Raw genomic sequence first — 16,711 nt, forward strand, 5'->3', positions numbered from 1 at the left:
CCAAGAGAAACCTAAGGAAACATAATGACTAAATCTAATGTGGGTAAGCCGGATGGGGTCCTGGATGGTCATTAGGTAAAAACCAAAAAAAACACAAAGTATGGACTTTGGTTATTAGTAACATGCAAATATTAATTCATTAATTTTAACAAATAGACCATATTAATGTAAGATGTTAATAATAGAGGTAACTGACTATAAAGTGTGTAGGAAATTTTATACTCTTCCTCAGTTTTTTTGTATATGTAAAACTTCTAAAAGTTAATTTGAAAAACTGAAAGAAATGTCTTGAACATATTAAGCACAGGAGAAAGGTGATGCTTGATACAGCTGAAAAGCTAGGTAGGGATCAGCTCACCAGGGCTTTGTAATACATGCAAAGGTGTTTGAAATTTTTTTCACAATTCAAAATACCAATTTTTCACAATCGGTTATTTAAACCTTGTGTGAAATTTAATCTCACTCATGATTTTTTAAACAGTCTAGAAGTTGTGTAGTAGAATGGATTGTAAATTGAGGATGGGTGGGATAAAGGTAAGAAGATTAATACAGGGGCAACACTAAAGAAACAACTGAAATACAAGAAGATTGAGTCAACAGTAGCTGCAAAGATTTGAATGAAAAAGCATGAATTATAAGTACATATTTAATGTAAAATAAACAGGCTTGGTTATAGAACATTGTGTTGAGCTACAGTGAGTTGTTAATAATGACAGATTTCCAGCATTTTAGCAGCAGCACATTTACAGAAATATACAAAAATACAGGAGAAATCTTGGAAGAAAATAATTAGAATTTCATTTTGGACATGTTAAGTTTGGGAAACTTTGAACGGTGTTAGTTAAGATATCAAGCACTAATTGAATATGCTTAGGAGTCAAAATAAGAAAGAAAATTTTTGGCCGGATACGATGGCTCATACCTGTAATCTCAGCACTTTTGGAGGCTAAGGCAAGAGGATGGCTTGAGGTCAGGAGTTCAAAACCAGCCTGGGCAAAATAGATTGTCTCTATTAAAAAAAAAAAAAAAAAAAAAAAGGCCTGGTGGTGCACATGCAGTCACAGCTGCTCAGGAGACTGAGGTGGGAGGATCACTTGAGCCCAGGAGGCAGAGGTTGCAGTGAGCTGAGATGACAACACTGCACTCCAGCCTGGGCAACATAGTGAGACCCTTTCTCTAAAAACAAAAAAAGAGAGAAAAATTTGGTAGTTAAGGCATTAGAGAGGATATTCACAGACGTAAAAACTGAATGAAGTGAATTAGTAAAAGAAAATAGAAAGTAAAAGGATGGAAACAGAAGAAACACAAACATTTGTGTACAATGAGATTTGGAGAATAAAGACGGAGTGGCCATTTGAAACATACCAATGTGTTTCGAAACAGGAAAAGTGCTCAACTCTGTTGTTATGAGTTCTAAAAAGATAAGGAGAAAAAAATGTTTTCTTCTATGCAGGAAGACAGTGGTCTGGTATATGTCTTAACGGTCTTGAGTTCGGTTCTGGCAGACAGCAAGCCAAGCACGGCCAGCTGCCCTCGCCCCGGGGGCGCTCTGGACGCAGCCTGGGCCTGCAGCGAGCTGGGGACGCGGCGGGCGCACCCTCTGCCCTGCAGATGCCCCGAGAGACCTAGCTGTGGCAGCCAAGGCCGGGCCGAGGCATTGAAGCAGTGGTTAACCTCTCTTCCCTATTCCGCCTGGAGACCTGATGGCAGCGGCGGCCTTTCCCAGCCCTGAACCCGCCGGGTCTCTCGGCCCAATCCTGTCGGGCCTAGACAAAGCCCCTGCCCAGCCGCGAGGACTCAGAGACTTTGGGTGGCGGTGGGTGTGTCGGGCCATAATAATGGCGGCCACTTGAGCGTCACGTGATGGAGCCGCTGGGGTGTGGAGGGTCCATGAAGGCGGTCACGGACGCTGGCTCAGCTAGCTGCCTTCTCAGGTCACAGAGCCATGCAGATCCAGGTCCTGGGTGACCACTCTGTCCTGAATGGGCAAGAGAGGTACCTAGTCCTGACAACAAGGGACAATGGTCTTAACGGGACTGGAAGGTGAGCGGAGTCCCTACAACAACGAGTGGAATGGTTAGCGGCGCTTGCTCTATGCTCTACCAGACCTTGCTGTCGGAAGAGAGAAATGGCAGAATGACATGCCCCATTTGGCCCACTGGAAATGCCCATCATCTTTTGGGAAGATTTACTGGCTGTTTATAGAATGCCTGCCTATATAATATGAAAAAGCTGCTCTCAAGTTCTCCCACCCAAAACCTTTTAAAAGAAAGCATTTGCAACATCCAGCCCTTCTAGAGTAAAGAGGTTGCCGACGTATGAAGTAGAGTTAGAAAATCACACACCTTGCAAATTCTCATTTGTTTAAAAAGAAGTCATAGAAAATGTCTTCTGGAGTTGACTTTTTGAAATGGAGTTATTAGACCACTTCTGGAAGCAACACGTCCACGTTTGTTCAGTGGGCTAGAGGACATGGAGCAGAAGACCTGAGAAGGAAGAGAAGAGGGTTCTGTGCTAGACTGGTCATATTTAGAAGACGTTTCATACTCTATCCATTGTTTTGTGTGCATTTTATTCTCACTACTGTATATATAGTTGACAATGCTAAAGTTTTTTGTAAGGTCTAGTCTTTCTAGATGTTCTGAAGTGCCTGATACATGTTAAAATTAGAGGTAGTAAAATAATACATTTTGTAAATATGTATGTATATGCATAGAACAGTCTTTGCGAAATAGTGCATGGGAGTCATGGACTGAAGAGAGAAAGGTTAGGTGAGGAGGTGGACACAGTAAATGTTAAAACATTTCTTTCACAAGTTTGAGTGTGAAGTGGAACAAGAATTAGGGCAGTAGGTGGAAGGAGATAGGAAATAAATTTGTGACTTTTCCAGATACAATTATTATTAGATATGTGGAGGAGAATACTAGATTCTTTGAGAAGACAAGAGGTAATGGAAACTGAACATATGGAAATGAATAAGTCCTTCATACAAATAGAAATACTTCCTTAGAATGAAGGAATGGAGAAGTGAGTGGAAAAAAGAAGACAATGACTAATGAAGAGGATGATAGTTTTAAAATAGTTTTGAGGGTAGAAGAAGAGATTTATTTTTAAATGGTTTCTATTTTCTCAATAAGGTGTGAAGCATATTAATTAACAAAATAAAAGCAGAAGAGAGAGACTTTTTAAATATTATGTTAAAAGTATGTAATAAACATTTTGTGGAGTAAACATACTAAAAAATTATAATCAAACATCTTCCCACGTAGAGTACTCTTTTAAAGAGGTAATCATGACATTGTAGATAAGAAAACATTTGGGTGCTTGGGTGCGAGACTAGAGAACGCAGATGATTTATTGATCTAAGGGTGAGGTTTTGACAGGAGAAAGTATAAAGAGTGATAGATTTAATTAACAAAATGCTGAATATAAGTATGGACCATAAAATACAAGCTAGATGAAAAGGAAAGTAGAGGCAGAAAGGGAGTGTCACTACATAAAAGGAAAGGAAGTCAATGGATTGTGACAGCCGACTTTTCTTTGGGATAATTAACACTTGTCGCACAAGAAACAAATCCTCAAATTTTCATTGGCTAGTATAACAAAAGGTAATTTCTTAGGCAAGACCATCTTGAAATGTGTTAGTGAGGACTCCTTATTTCATCTAGCTAGGAGTTGATTTAGCCTTCATCCGTGTTGTCATGCTATTATTTTAATGCATGACTCCCAAAGTCGTTTAAGCAGAGGAAGCATGGGATAGAGGTTGTACATCCTCTTTTCATTTGGTATACTTTAACTAGAATTAGCCACATGAATTCAGTGTGCTTCAAGGGAGTTTTGAAAGTAAACAGAAGCTCATTTCATTTGGGGAATTTGGCAAATACTTTCTCTGCCACAAAGATTGCTTTCAATGTCATAAATTAGATGAGCTGAAAATCTAGAAAACTGTAGCCAGTTTGAATTTATGGTGTTGGCAATCTGCAGTGTTTGTTAACAAAATCCATGGTGTAACCTTGGGATTGTGTGGCTAAAATAGAGAGGATGAAAAGGAATTTGGAGATGAGGTTGTCAATCACTGAGCATAAACAAAATTTCAATGAAGAATGTCTATAGATTTCAGCAACCAGGTGGGAAAGAGAAGGTTTTAGGTGAATGGAATGAACTTTAAGAGCTGACAGTGTTAGAAAATAGAGGGGAAGTAATAACCTAGAGCTGATTCTGATGCATGAAGATAATTCCATTCCCAGCTCGCCACCATAAGATATATAAGGTGTGAGAAAATGTGAAGTTGGAGAGGGAATTTAATAACATCAGAAGACAGTCCGATTTCAGTTAATGTAAGATGGTTAGAAAAATGTTGGACAGGAAAAAGGTGAGAATATTAGGGAGCTTTTATATGCACACATCATCATAAGTGAAGAATTTAGGAAGAAAGGGTGTGGTAGGATCAGCAGAACTAGTAAGGTTCTGTGTGTCATTAGGTAACTGAGATTTCAAGGGATAATGAATTACAAAAAGGCCTATGGTAACTAAGGTAGAGTTACAAAAGGAAACTCTAACTGAAGTTGCAATTTTAAATACTACTCAAATGCATATGAAAGAAAGAAAGCTATATTGAAAATATAATGTGGTGAAAGTGAAATATAAACCTTATCTTGTTGATTATTATTTTTTTTTTTTGCCATTTCAACTGTTTATCCCTTTCTGCCTTTCCATCTCGTCTGAAAATTGCAAATAAGTAACTGATAACGGTTTAGATCCACCCAAATCCCATGTTCAAGTCCAATCATCAGTGTTGGAGATGGGGCCAGATGGGAGGTAATTAAAAATGAGGGTGGTTTCTCGTGGTTCAACAACATCCCCTTTGATTCTGTCATTGTAATAGTGAGTTATCATGAGATATGGTTGTTTAAAAGTTTGTGGCACCTCCCCTCTCTCTCTTGGTCCTGCCATGTAAGATGCCTATTCCCCCACTGCCCTCCACCATGGGTAAAAGATGCCTTCCACCGTGAGTAAAAGCTCTCTGGGGTCTCCCCAGAAACAGATGCTAAGGTGCTTCCTGCACAGCCTCTGGAACTGTGAGCCAATTAAGGCTCTTTTCTTTATACATGACCCAGTCTCAGGTATTTCTTTGTAGCAGTTCAAGAAGAGACTAATACAGTAACCATATAATAAATCTCCCTGTGTTTTTCTTAGCAATATTGCATGTTCTGAACACATTATCTGTGACTTTCTATTTAAGATTAACATTTAAAAGTAGTCAAAGCTTTTTTTTTTTTTAAATCGTGCCACTCTTCAATTAAAAGGCCTTTTCACTGACTGAAGTAAAAATTTAGAGGAAAAGTCAATGTAATTACTTGAAGTGTATTATTTTCCTAAACTTGTTACTGTAATGTGATTCAAAAACCATCCCCCAACACACATGCATAACTATTTTTTATGCACAGCCTTAGAGAAATAAAACTTAAGAATTCTGCATGTTCAGTTGGTATAGACGAGTATAGAAACACTTGATTGAGATACTTTCTTCCAAAAATTAATTTATCTTTGATTTTCCAAATAAATCTTTCAAACCCTTCAAATAACTTGATCCATAACTGGTTCACACACACACACCCCAAAAAATTCTGCATTATAGCTCTCTTTATTAAAGGCCAGGGAGAATGTGAGGAATAAGAATCTGTCAAAAATTTGATAGAACCTCACTTATGTTCAAATAAGCTGTTTAAGAAATGAGCTACATAAATTGCAAAGCAAAATCCTAGGACACAGAAGAGCCCAAATATTTCTGAGAATGCAAAACATTAAAATCCTCTTTCATGATAGAAACTAACAAAAAAAAATTGTGAGAAACATCCTTTATTCAAGATTAATAGAATTCCTACTCCATACTTATGCCTACCTCCAAATTCAACATGGCCATAGATATAATTTTTACTGTTTTACTTCTGCTTGAAAAATAGAGGGAAAAACAAATTTCAGTGAAATTGAAGAACAGACTTAAAGCTGTCCAACAGTGTAATGGACTATTTTTACCAATGAGATCTTCCCAATCCTGGAAATTATGCAGTTCATACGATCATCTATTGGTAAAAAATGTAGAGGTGACTCTTTCATAGGCTGGTAGACCTATAAAAGTACCAAAGTATTTAAATCAATCATTTGACCACAAATGCACAGCCAGTTCTGCTGGTTTTGCTAGCCCCAAGTATCAGTTTAACTGAATAATGGGTGATTGACACTTTCTTTGATTTAGTGCCAGCAGAACATATGTCCAAAACTCCCCTTTCTGCCTGAAGTTAGAAGACTACATGTTGAAAGTTTGCTTTGAGCTTGGTTCTTCTTAAACATGCAGCTTCAAATCAATATCTGTCTGCTCATAAGTTCAACCAAACCAGGACTGCCACTGGCTGCTAAAGGGAAGAAAAGGCTCCATAAAGAATTCCAGTGTGCCTCCTTCCCCAGCAGCCATTCTGCTGTTTCTATGGAAACATTCACCAGATAGCAGCATGCTGTACTGTGCAAGTGAAGAAGAAGGCATCTTCCTTTCATCACCACATCTAGAGTGTGACCACTTCACAGAATGAAAGAATGTGGTGAACACAGTTCTTTATTCTGACAGATAAATCGTTCAAGAGAAAGGTGAGTTCTCTTCAGAAACTGTATAATACTGCTCTCTCTTTTTCTTCCTCACAGTTAAGCATTTTCTTCAGATTGATTTATATAAGATTATAGAAATGAGGCAGGAACATAATCCACATTTATAAAGTGCCTACTATTTACCAGGTACTCTGTGGTGCATTAAGTTTCATATTTCCCCAGGAGAAAGTGGATATTTAGAATTTACATGGCTTGCTCATTGTGGCACAGCATTCAAATAAAGTAGAGATTAAAATCAGTGTAGGTCTGATTGTAGAGTCCAATGTGTTTCCTGTGCCTATAGTAGGTAGATATGATGGTTTCTGGGTAACAGGCAGGCAGACAGTGGAGAAAGGGAATAGATTCAGGACCCAAAAGTGGAAGCAATAAAACAGGGTCAAGAGAGGGCATAGTAGAGTTGTGGAATGGGTTGGCAATGAGCTTGGAAGCTGATAATAATATCAGATTTGGGGTAGTAGGTTTAATCCAGGGTCTACTTAGTATTAACTCTCAAAAGTAGTAGCAGGTATGGAGTTAGGAGGATTAGGAGGGTTAGGAATCAAGATGACATTTTGAAATTAATTTTATCATATATCAGGGATGTTTTAGTATTTTGGTGCCAACCATTACTTACCCTGGGGAATAAATAGAGGGATACTGATTAAAATGTAGCGTTTTACTAATAGTAAGTACTTTTTGACTTAGAGAAAAGAGCCTTGGGAAAAGGTTGAATTGGTACATGGTCTCAGCATGAAGGCTAGGTAAGGCTTTCTATACATACTGCTCTGGTTTGAATGTTCCTTCCAAATTGATGTTGAAATTTAATTGCAATTGTGATGGTATTAAGAAGTGAGACTTTTAAGAGGTGGTTATGTCATGAGGGCATTTCCCTCATGAAGGATTAATGCTGTTATCACAGGAGTGGGTTAGTTATCAAGGGAGTTTGGCCTCCTCTATTCCTCTGCCTTGCATGCTCTCACTCTTTCTCACCATGTGATGCCTTCTGTCTTCCACCAGGGGCCAGATGCCAGTGACATTTTCTTGGACTTCCTAGCCTCTAGAACCATGACCCAAATCAACTTATATTGTTTATAAATTACCCAGTCTTGGGTATTCCGTTATAGCAACACAAAAGGGATTAAGATACAAACCAAGTATAAATAGTGCTATTAATATATTCAATTTTTCTGAGAGAAAAGAGTGGTGATTTGCTAAGTCAGATAAATCATACCTTATATTGGCTGCCTCTTTGAGAGATACACATAAGTGACGCATCATACTCCTTTCTCACTATTGCTGAAATCTTTATAGATGATCAATCTCTTATCTGGGTGCTACAGCAAGAAGTTGACCCATCATGTTGTTTGCAACCTGGATTTCTGATGCCAACTGGAAAAAGGGGGTCTCTGGGCCTCTCCTACATTTCTCCAATTTGCTTCACAGCTTTTCCTCTAAAAGAAGGCTCAGCACAGTGTTTGACACAAAGATTAAACCATGAATACTGCTACTTCCTCAGATTCTGAGCTATGCAAAGAAGAAACTCCGTTTCTAATGTTTCCTTCACATTTTAGTCTACTGTATGTGGGAATATGACTTCTAACACCAACCCTGTTCTCTCCTTTCAGTAAATATTTAAATCTCTCTTCTCATTTATAGCGTATTTACATTAGCCATTTATCCAGCTATGTTGTAAATTCCTTGAGGCCAATAACTTTCTCTCTTTCATCTTTATATTCCCATATCTACCGAGGGCCTGATATGCCATAAATGTCTTTTAATTGTTTATGGATTGAATTGTAGCATGTATGTCATTGGATCTAACACTGTCCATTGGATTCCCATAACCAATGCTAACCTGTTTTATACATGACAACTTTTGGAATATATAAGGACACTTAAAATGTCCCCCATTTTACTGATTATTTATTTTTCGGCCCCTACATCTCATACTATTTCATCAGTTTTTTTTATGGCAGACTTTTGAGTTTATTCATCATGTTGATGGCATTTTTTTGTGTTACTCTAAAAGTGCGTGCTCTGATGAGGAAGGATAACTGGGAAGGAATGTGCCACCAATCAAATTCTCTTTCCCATAAAAGTGTTGGTCTGTAGTCTTAGGTATTGGTAGTTGTTTCCAACAAGCAGATTGAAAAGTGAAATATTTTCATGAGAAGACATGTTCTATCTCTATTTGTATTATTGAATTCTTTTATTATAGGTTACAACTTTTTATCCCTTAAGGTACTTTTATTCTGTTTTGGTGACTGTATTGTCCTTTCATTCCAGTTTCTAGTTTCTCACTTCCAACTGAGAAACTGTGAAGAGCCAATTATTTCCACATGCTGATATGCATGAATTTTGTCAAGCCTAGACAATGCCAATTCTTTTATTATTTCTCATTTCCTGGACTGATTGCAGATTCCAAGCAAGAAGGAAAGCAATCATCACCTAAGGAGTGTAGCTCAACCCATTCAGTTTTGCCTTTAAGATGTTCCATTTTCTTTCATGATCTACTTTTCTAGCCTACATGCCACTATCCCACCCACTAAGTACCCCACACTTTAGACAAAAGTGCTTTCCCTTTTCTTCTAAGGATGTACACTTCTATCCATTTAATAAATTCTTAATTATTCACTCTAAAAAAATCATAATATGCTTGATAAAACCGTACCCCTTGATATATTTTCTTATTTTTGCCTATTCTCACTTGTTAGTGCTTCCAAAAGATACATATAAACACACAGACACACACACACACACACATAAATGTGTATATATACGTATGCAGATCCAGATCTACATATTCCAGCCAGAATTTTGGTTATTAATGTTCTCAGAAATGTTGTCACCTATATTGAGAATTTCTGGATGACATTATCTCATCCTTTTTTCTATTCCTGAAAGTCTGTTATTAGTTACCTAATGTTGCAAACAAAGTATCCCAATGTAGCAGCTTAAACCAACATACATTTATTATCTACATTTTCTGTGGGTCAGGAGCCTGGGCCTGGCTTAGCTGGGTCCTTTGTTCAGGGTTTCTCACAAAGCTGCACTCCAAGTACCTGCTGGGCTGCAGTCATTTGAAGATTGAACTGGGTAAGTATCTATTTCCAAGAGCTTTAATTGTTGGCAGAATTTGGTTTGTCAAGGGCTGTTGGACTAGAGAATGCCCTCAGTTCCTTGTCATATGAGCCTCTCCAACATGGCAACTTTCTTATCAAAGAGTATAGGCCAAAGAAGATAGTAGAGAGAGAGAGTCCTTTTGTAGCCTAACTATGGAATTGACTATCCATTGCTCTGGCTTCATTCTATTGGTTGAAAGTGAGTCACTTCTGCCAGCCCACACACAAAGGGACTGACTTAAATACCAAGAGATGGTTCTCGTTGTGGGCCACCTTAGAAGTCTGCCTACCATAAAGGCCTGAGGTGGAACAGTGTGTCTAGGTAACTTAATACTGTTAAATTTATGTTTGCTGAATTTAATTGAAGTATTTTTTTCACACAGATCTATTAGTGGCTTGTAATTTAAAGTGTGAAACTTTCAAGGTCATTTTCACTTTTGAAAAATATGCTTATAGATAACAAAATCTTGAACTATAAAGATGGGGGGGAATGACACACTTGTTTCATATTCACTCAATGCCATATTTGTTTACATGAATCCCTTTATAACCATAGTTAAATTCCTATATCTTTTTAACCTTCTTCATTTCCAATAATTTCTACGACTGCTCTAAGACAAGGGTGTAGAAACCCTCTGTGGCATATTCTTTCTCGACCTACTCTGATTACACCTTAACAGGTTGAATTTCTACTGCTTTATTTGCCTTACTAAATACTGCTAAAATTGTATGAAAAATCAAATTAAATTGGAATTCAGTGGTAATAGCAATATAATATAGCACTTTCTCATTAAGGTTTCTCATCCTAATATGAACTCCCGCATCTTTTAATTTACATACAACTGCTTCCTATGCTAACCTAAAATAGACCTTGCTATAGGCATTATACAATGTTTGGTTATTCTGTATCTGAATATCTCGAAAGTCATAAAATCATGCTTAAGTTGTAATGACCTACTTGGAATTTCCATACTCAATTGCTCACATTCACATTACGGAGCCATTTAACCTCTGCTGAAAGGTTTCTTTCTTTTCTGTTTCACATTCTTGAGTCAGCCCTGGTACTCAAAAAGTATTCCAAGGAGTTCTATGATGTAAACTTAAGAATTTGGCATCAAATTTAATAACCCGGCATCACAGTCTACACTTAATGGGTTCTGTTTTAATTCTCATATTTTTCACTACGTTTCTTTTCTTTTTTTTCCTTCTCTTGTCCTGTGAATTCCTGCCTTATACTTAGTCATTTGAAATTCCACTCCTGAAGCTAAACTCCCTCAATGGTGGAAATTCTACCACCGGATTCCAGTTTTCCTATTTCTTAGCTCCCAACACCCAATTTCCCTCTCACTTTTGAATATCCTTTTTACTGCACAAGTACCAAATTTTCTTGGCTAGACTGGTACTCTAAATAAAACAGCATATTTTTATCTTGGATGATTAACTGAATTATAAGTTGGAAGTTCATACTTCACCTCAATTTTTTTAGTGCTTATTGTATTCCTTCAAACCAATAGAATCTTTTGATTCCAATTTGAGTTCTCTGACTTTAGAATATACAGCCATGTGTCTGTTAATAAATGCATCCTGAGAAATATGTGAAGAGGCAATTTCATCATCATGCAAACATCATAGAGTGTACTTACACAAATCCAGATGGTGTAGCCTACTACACACCTAGGCTATATGGTATAGCCTGTTGCTCCTATGGTATAAATCTGTATGGGATGCTACTGTCCTGAATACTATATTCAACTGTTATATCATGATATTAGTGTTTCTAAACATTAAAAAAGGTACAGTAAAAAATATGGTATAAAAGATAAAAAATGGTACACCAGTGTAGGGCACTTACCATGAATGGAGCTTGCGGGGCTGGAAGTTGGTCTGAGTGAGTCAGTGAATAATTGGTGAGTGAATGTGAAGGTCTAGGACATTACTGTATACTATTGTAGACTTTATAAACACTGAACACTTAGATGACAATAAATTTATTTTTTAAAATTATTTCTTGGGTTATAAATTAACCTTAGCTTATTGTAATATTTTTACCTTGTACACTTTTTTAAAAAACCATTTGACTTTTAATAGTAACACTTAGCTTAAAACACAAACACATTGCACAGCTACACAAAAATATTTTCTTTCTTCATGTCCTTATTCTATAAGATTTTTCTACCTTCTTTTTTTTATTTTTTTACTTTTTAAACTTTCTTTGTTAGAAACTAGGATACAAACACACATATTAAGCTAAGTGTGCACAGGGTCAGGATCATCAATATCATTATCTTCCAGCTCTACTTCCTGTCCAACTAGAAGGTCTTCAGAGGCAATAACATAAATGGATCTTTCATGTAGAACAGTGCCTTCTTCTGGAATACTTCCTGAAGGACCTGCCTGAGACTGTTTTACCTTTCCTTATATAAAAGTAGAGAGATTACACTCTAAAAAACAGTTTAAAGTGTAGTATATAAATACATAAACCAGTAACATAGTTGCTTATTTCATTATCAAGTACTATGAACTGTACACAATTGTATGTGCCGCACTTTTATGTGATCGGCAGTGCAATAGGTTGTTTACACCAGCATCACCACTAAGTCATGAGTAATGTGTTGTGCTACTACATCAAAGTGGTTATGATGTCACCAGGCAATAGGAGTTTTTCACCTTCATTATAATCTTATAAGACCACTGTCATATATGCAGTCCATCAATGACCAAAATGTCAGTCTGTGGTGCATTGATAGAACTTATTTTCAAGTTTTAAACTTTTTTTTTCATCTTCTGCCTGTTCAAACTTCACCTAGCAGCCAGCAGTGAAAACCTAGTTCATAAGACTCAGACTTTTGTCCTTAGACAATGAGAACCCAGTCTAGCATTATATCAGTTGGTGGAGTTAGGTATTAAGTGCACACTGAAGCCTAGTTATAGACTCGGAGTTGACCACACCTTTGGACAGTGTATTTATTACTTAGAGACTGTGTTCTGCTTCATAACATGGATAAATCAAATAACAGCAATTAATTAGAATTTATTTTATTTTTGTATTACTCTAAATCCCCATATAAGTGATGACTGACATTAATTCAGTGACTCAAGGGAGTCAGGGCTGAAGTTTGATAGTTTCTTGGGTTTTCGTCATTTTGTCAAGATGGTTGCTTCTGCTCTAGTCATCATAGGAGGAAGAAAAGGCTAAATTTCAGAAGTGTTTGCCCAATATCTGTTCCTCCATTTCTTCTTTATTAAGAGACCTCTGATTTGGGGGATGGGGGGTAGCAATGTGCCCAATTTAAAAGTAAACAGACAAGCAAATGAACAAGGAAATTAAACAAAAACAAAAATAGCTCTATATTTTCTAGGCTCTCTTGCAGTTGGTTTTCTTGCTGGAATACAGTTTGGCACGTGGGGTATCTGCAGAAGTCACTGGGTAGAGTTTGGGAGAAATTTCTTAGAAAGGGTACTGATTCAGTTAACACATGTCCTTTTATTATTTTTTTCTTTTTTTCTGCCAGAAGCATTGATATAAAATTTGAATCACAGACAAAGATTACAGTTGGCTCCTATATCTTAGTAGAGCTTTACTGGTTGCTTTTGCCCAGAACCCATTTTGATTGGCCAGGTATCCATTCCGATTAGTTCTATGTCCCTGCCACACTGGTGATTTCAAATGTTGAATATCACTGCTGATATTCCCCGCTTTTGTATACCTAAGTCATTACATAATCCTATGTTATCTATTTCCCAAATATTTTGGGAGATCTTGTTATCTGAGTAAAAGATAAACCTCTTATCTTGTTGAAGTCTCTGGTGTTTTCATTTCTATTACATGCAGCTGAATGCAAATGTTAAGAGAGGTAGCTACTTGAACACTGACTTGCAGCCTCTTTACAGAACTCTCTTTGTGTACTCACAATCTGTTTAGTATACCTACTGCCTGAAATACTTACATTCAAAACACCCTCTGGGACTAGAGTCTGACCTTGAATCTTAGCTGAGTCATCTACTAACCCTGAAACCACTGTCAAATTCGAAAGAAATATTTCCATTGATCTCTACATTTTACCTAAATCCCTTCCAGTCACAAGCAAGTTCTTACATGAGTTTAAATATTTGACTTTGCTGTTTTCCTAATGTCAATTTTTTTTCCTGCCCTAGAGTTTCTTCCAGTAAATTTCTACCACCTCCTGGTTCAGATACTTTGTACATTGAAAATAAATGACATCTTAGTAATCTGCTAATGAAACACCTTATTTGTAAAATTTTCATGTTTGACCCATAGTTAACATACCTATAATCAGAAAAACATGCCTTTGCTATTCATAAATAATGCTCTTTCAAATATTTTGTGTTTTTTTCTCATAGTATTATCAGTTATTCTGTTGCAGAGCTGTGATGTAGCTTGGGAAGTTTTTATTATCTCTCTTATACAAAGAATGAAAAAAATTGAAATATAGATTAGTTAGGCAACTTGTCAAATATAGCTCAATTAACCAATGGCAGAGCTAAATTAAAATCATGGCAAATATCCAATAAACTAATGTATGCTTTCATTGAGGCATTTTATGCAATACAAAGATTGGTAACTGTAAGACTAAGCAATTGAATATACTTACTTAATAGTAGTTGTAAAGTCATTTATAGTATCTCTGAGTCTTAATTTCCTGTTATTCTAAAATAAGTGGATGAAATAAGGCATACTATTTTTCTTCCTGACTCAATTAAAATGTATTTTTCAGTTCATATGGCAGATATGTAGCAAATTCCTAATCACAATTCCTTCCATAAAAAATAAATCTTATATACTTAAAGAATGTATATTTTAATACATTTTTATAATATGTACTAAAATATACATTCTTTAAGTATATAAATCTGTTTTTATAATAAGTTCCTTCCAAAATGTGATTTGACCATGATGTTAACTATGGAGTATTTGACATAGTCATCTCCGCAGTGGAAGGTTTTGTCATCACTATCCACCAGTTTGCTATGCCAAAACCTGAGAGTTATCTTCACTCCTTTCCACTCACTCACTCCCATTACCAGTAAACCCAGTGGTTTTTATTAAATATTGCTCCAGATAATTTCTCACTATGCTCTCACTGCTTCCACTGTTATGAGCTTCATTAGATGGAGCCAAGACAAGTATCCTCTAAATACTTTTTCACCTCAAGTCTCTTCTTCTTCCAGGCTGTTCTCCACTCAGCAAGATGAATTATTTTACTTAAATACAAAGAAATACCTTCTCCATTGCTTAAAGTACTCCAGTGGGACACTTCACTACCAAATGACATTTGTGCACACTTTCTGTTATCTAAAGAAGCTGTCTTCTCCTTATCTCTCCATCTGTTTCTCCAATGTTTTACCTTTAAAATTTAACCTTGAGTCATAGCTAAATATGTGCACCTCTCCATATACAGCACATTTTTTTCTTTACCTATTTTCTTTAAAATTTTCTCTCCTCCTGCTTCTGCTCCTCTTCCTCCTTCTTTGTGCTCTTCGAATGTGGCTTCATTCACCTGGAATGCTACTCTATGTGTTTTTTGTTGTTTTTGTTGTTAGAAAACTTCTTTCTCCAAAACTCCATTCATGTTGCTTTTTCTGTCATAATTTCTCTGACTTATTCAGTAAAGATAACCCCTGCTTCCTTTTGTAAGATTAATGTATCTACATATTTATATATAAATATATAAAAATATATGTGTATATACACGTGTGTGTGTGTGGTGGAGTGTGTGAGTGTGTGTGTATGTATCACCTTGAATTGCATTGTGTTTTTTTAATCTGGCATCCTCCTTCCTCCTGTTCTTTGAATCACCTTTACCAAAGCAGTATCAACTTTGACTGGGTCCAGCATGTTTTTCAAATCCTGACCACATAGTTAAATCCCTGATATATGGCTGGTACTCTTCACACAGATATTGAATAAATACATGGACTGACATCATAGACAAAGGAAAGACTAGAGTGGAGAAATAGTAGCAAAAGCCTCTTTGATTAGTAAAATTGATTAGTGAATTGTTTAAACAAAGTAGCTCAACTAATCTGCAAAGCACATAAGCAGAGCTACAGTTAAACTTTTCTCTACCTAAGACGTAGTTCTATTTGGGACAAACTTCTTTACTTTGGGTGATATAGTTACAAATTAAAAGTGGCTCAAGAGTGGTTTTAATATGTTTACAAACAATGTAGCAGCATCTTAAAATTTTTCATCTTGTGATCACAGACATACCGGTAAGTAAAAAAAAAAAAGCAATATGTAGAATAGGAAATATAATGTGCCAATATTTGTACAAAACTGAATTGTGTGTCTGAATGTAAGCATGCACACATTAATCTGAATATGCTGGAATAGCTTCATAACAGTGGTTCCCTTTGATGGGAATATTGTATGGCCTAGGCCAGGAAGGCAAGGGAGATTGAATTTTCGTAGTGTACTCTTTATTAATTTTATTCTATATAAATATGTACACAATTAAATTGTTAGTATGTGAATGTTCATGATATAGTCAGCCAAACTATGGTGAAAACAGAAGAAGAGAAAATATGATATTAATGGATAAACTAGATTTTTATTGAGCAGAATCAGACTGGGGTTTACATCAATTGCTGCCAAGAATTTTATGTCTATTCAAGGCTTAGTTTTATCAGGACTACTGGACCTCCTAAACAGACTAAATAGATCTGTCCTGGTAATTTTTTCCCTCTGAAAATTAACTAAATTCACTCGTTTGACAAATCGTTCTAAAACTGTGTACACAGAATTCAAGCTTTCATCTCCACAGAAAGTAAAGCAAAGTTTCTGCTTCACTTAATACAGATGGCTTTCATGGATAAGTCACACAAAACCATATGATGTTTTTTACTCTAATCCATTCATTACCTGAACTGGTGCTTTTCTTGAGTCCTTTGTTCATTTGGTGAAATCAGACCAAAGCAAGAAAGATAGT

The 16,711-nt window shown here is 36.4% G+C and overlaps 1 long non-coding RNA gene across 1 annotated transcript in view; it reads left to right on the forward strand.

The window, feature by feature from the left end:
- The first annotated feature begins 6,496 nt into the window (after positions 1–6,496).
- Positions 6,497–16,711, forward strand: part of LOC129057586 (uncharacterized) — a 35,572-nt gene continuing 25,357 nt past the window's right edge. The window contains exon 1 of the long non-coding RNA XR_008522224.1: positions 6,497–6,642. This is a non-coding gene — a long non-coding RNA (uncharacterized LOC129057586). The remainder of the gene's footprint in view (positions 6,643–16,711) is intronic.

This window comes from Pongo abelii, chromosome 12, assembly GCF_028885655.2.
Source record: "Pongo abelii isolate AG06213 chromosome 12, NHGRI_mPonAbe1-v2.0_pri, whole genome shotgun sequence".
In the NCBI taxonomy this organism is placed as follows: Eukaryota; Metazoa; Chordata; class Mammalia; order Primates; family Hominidae; genus Pongo; species Pongo abelii.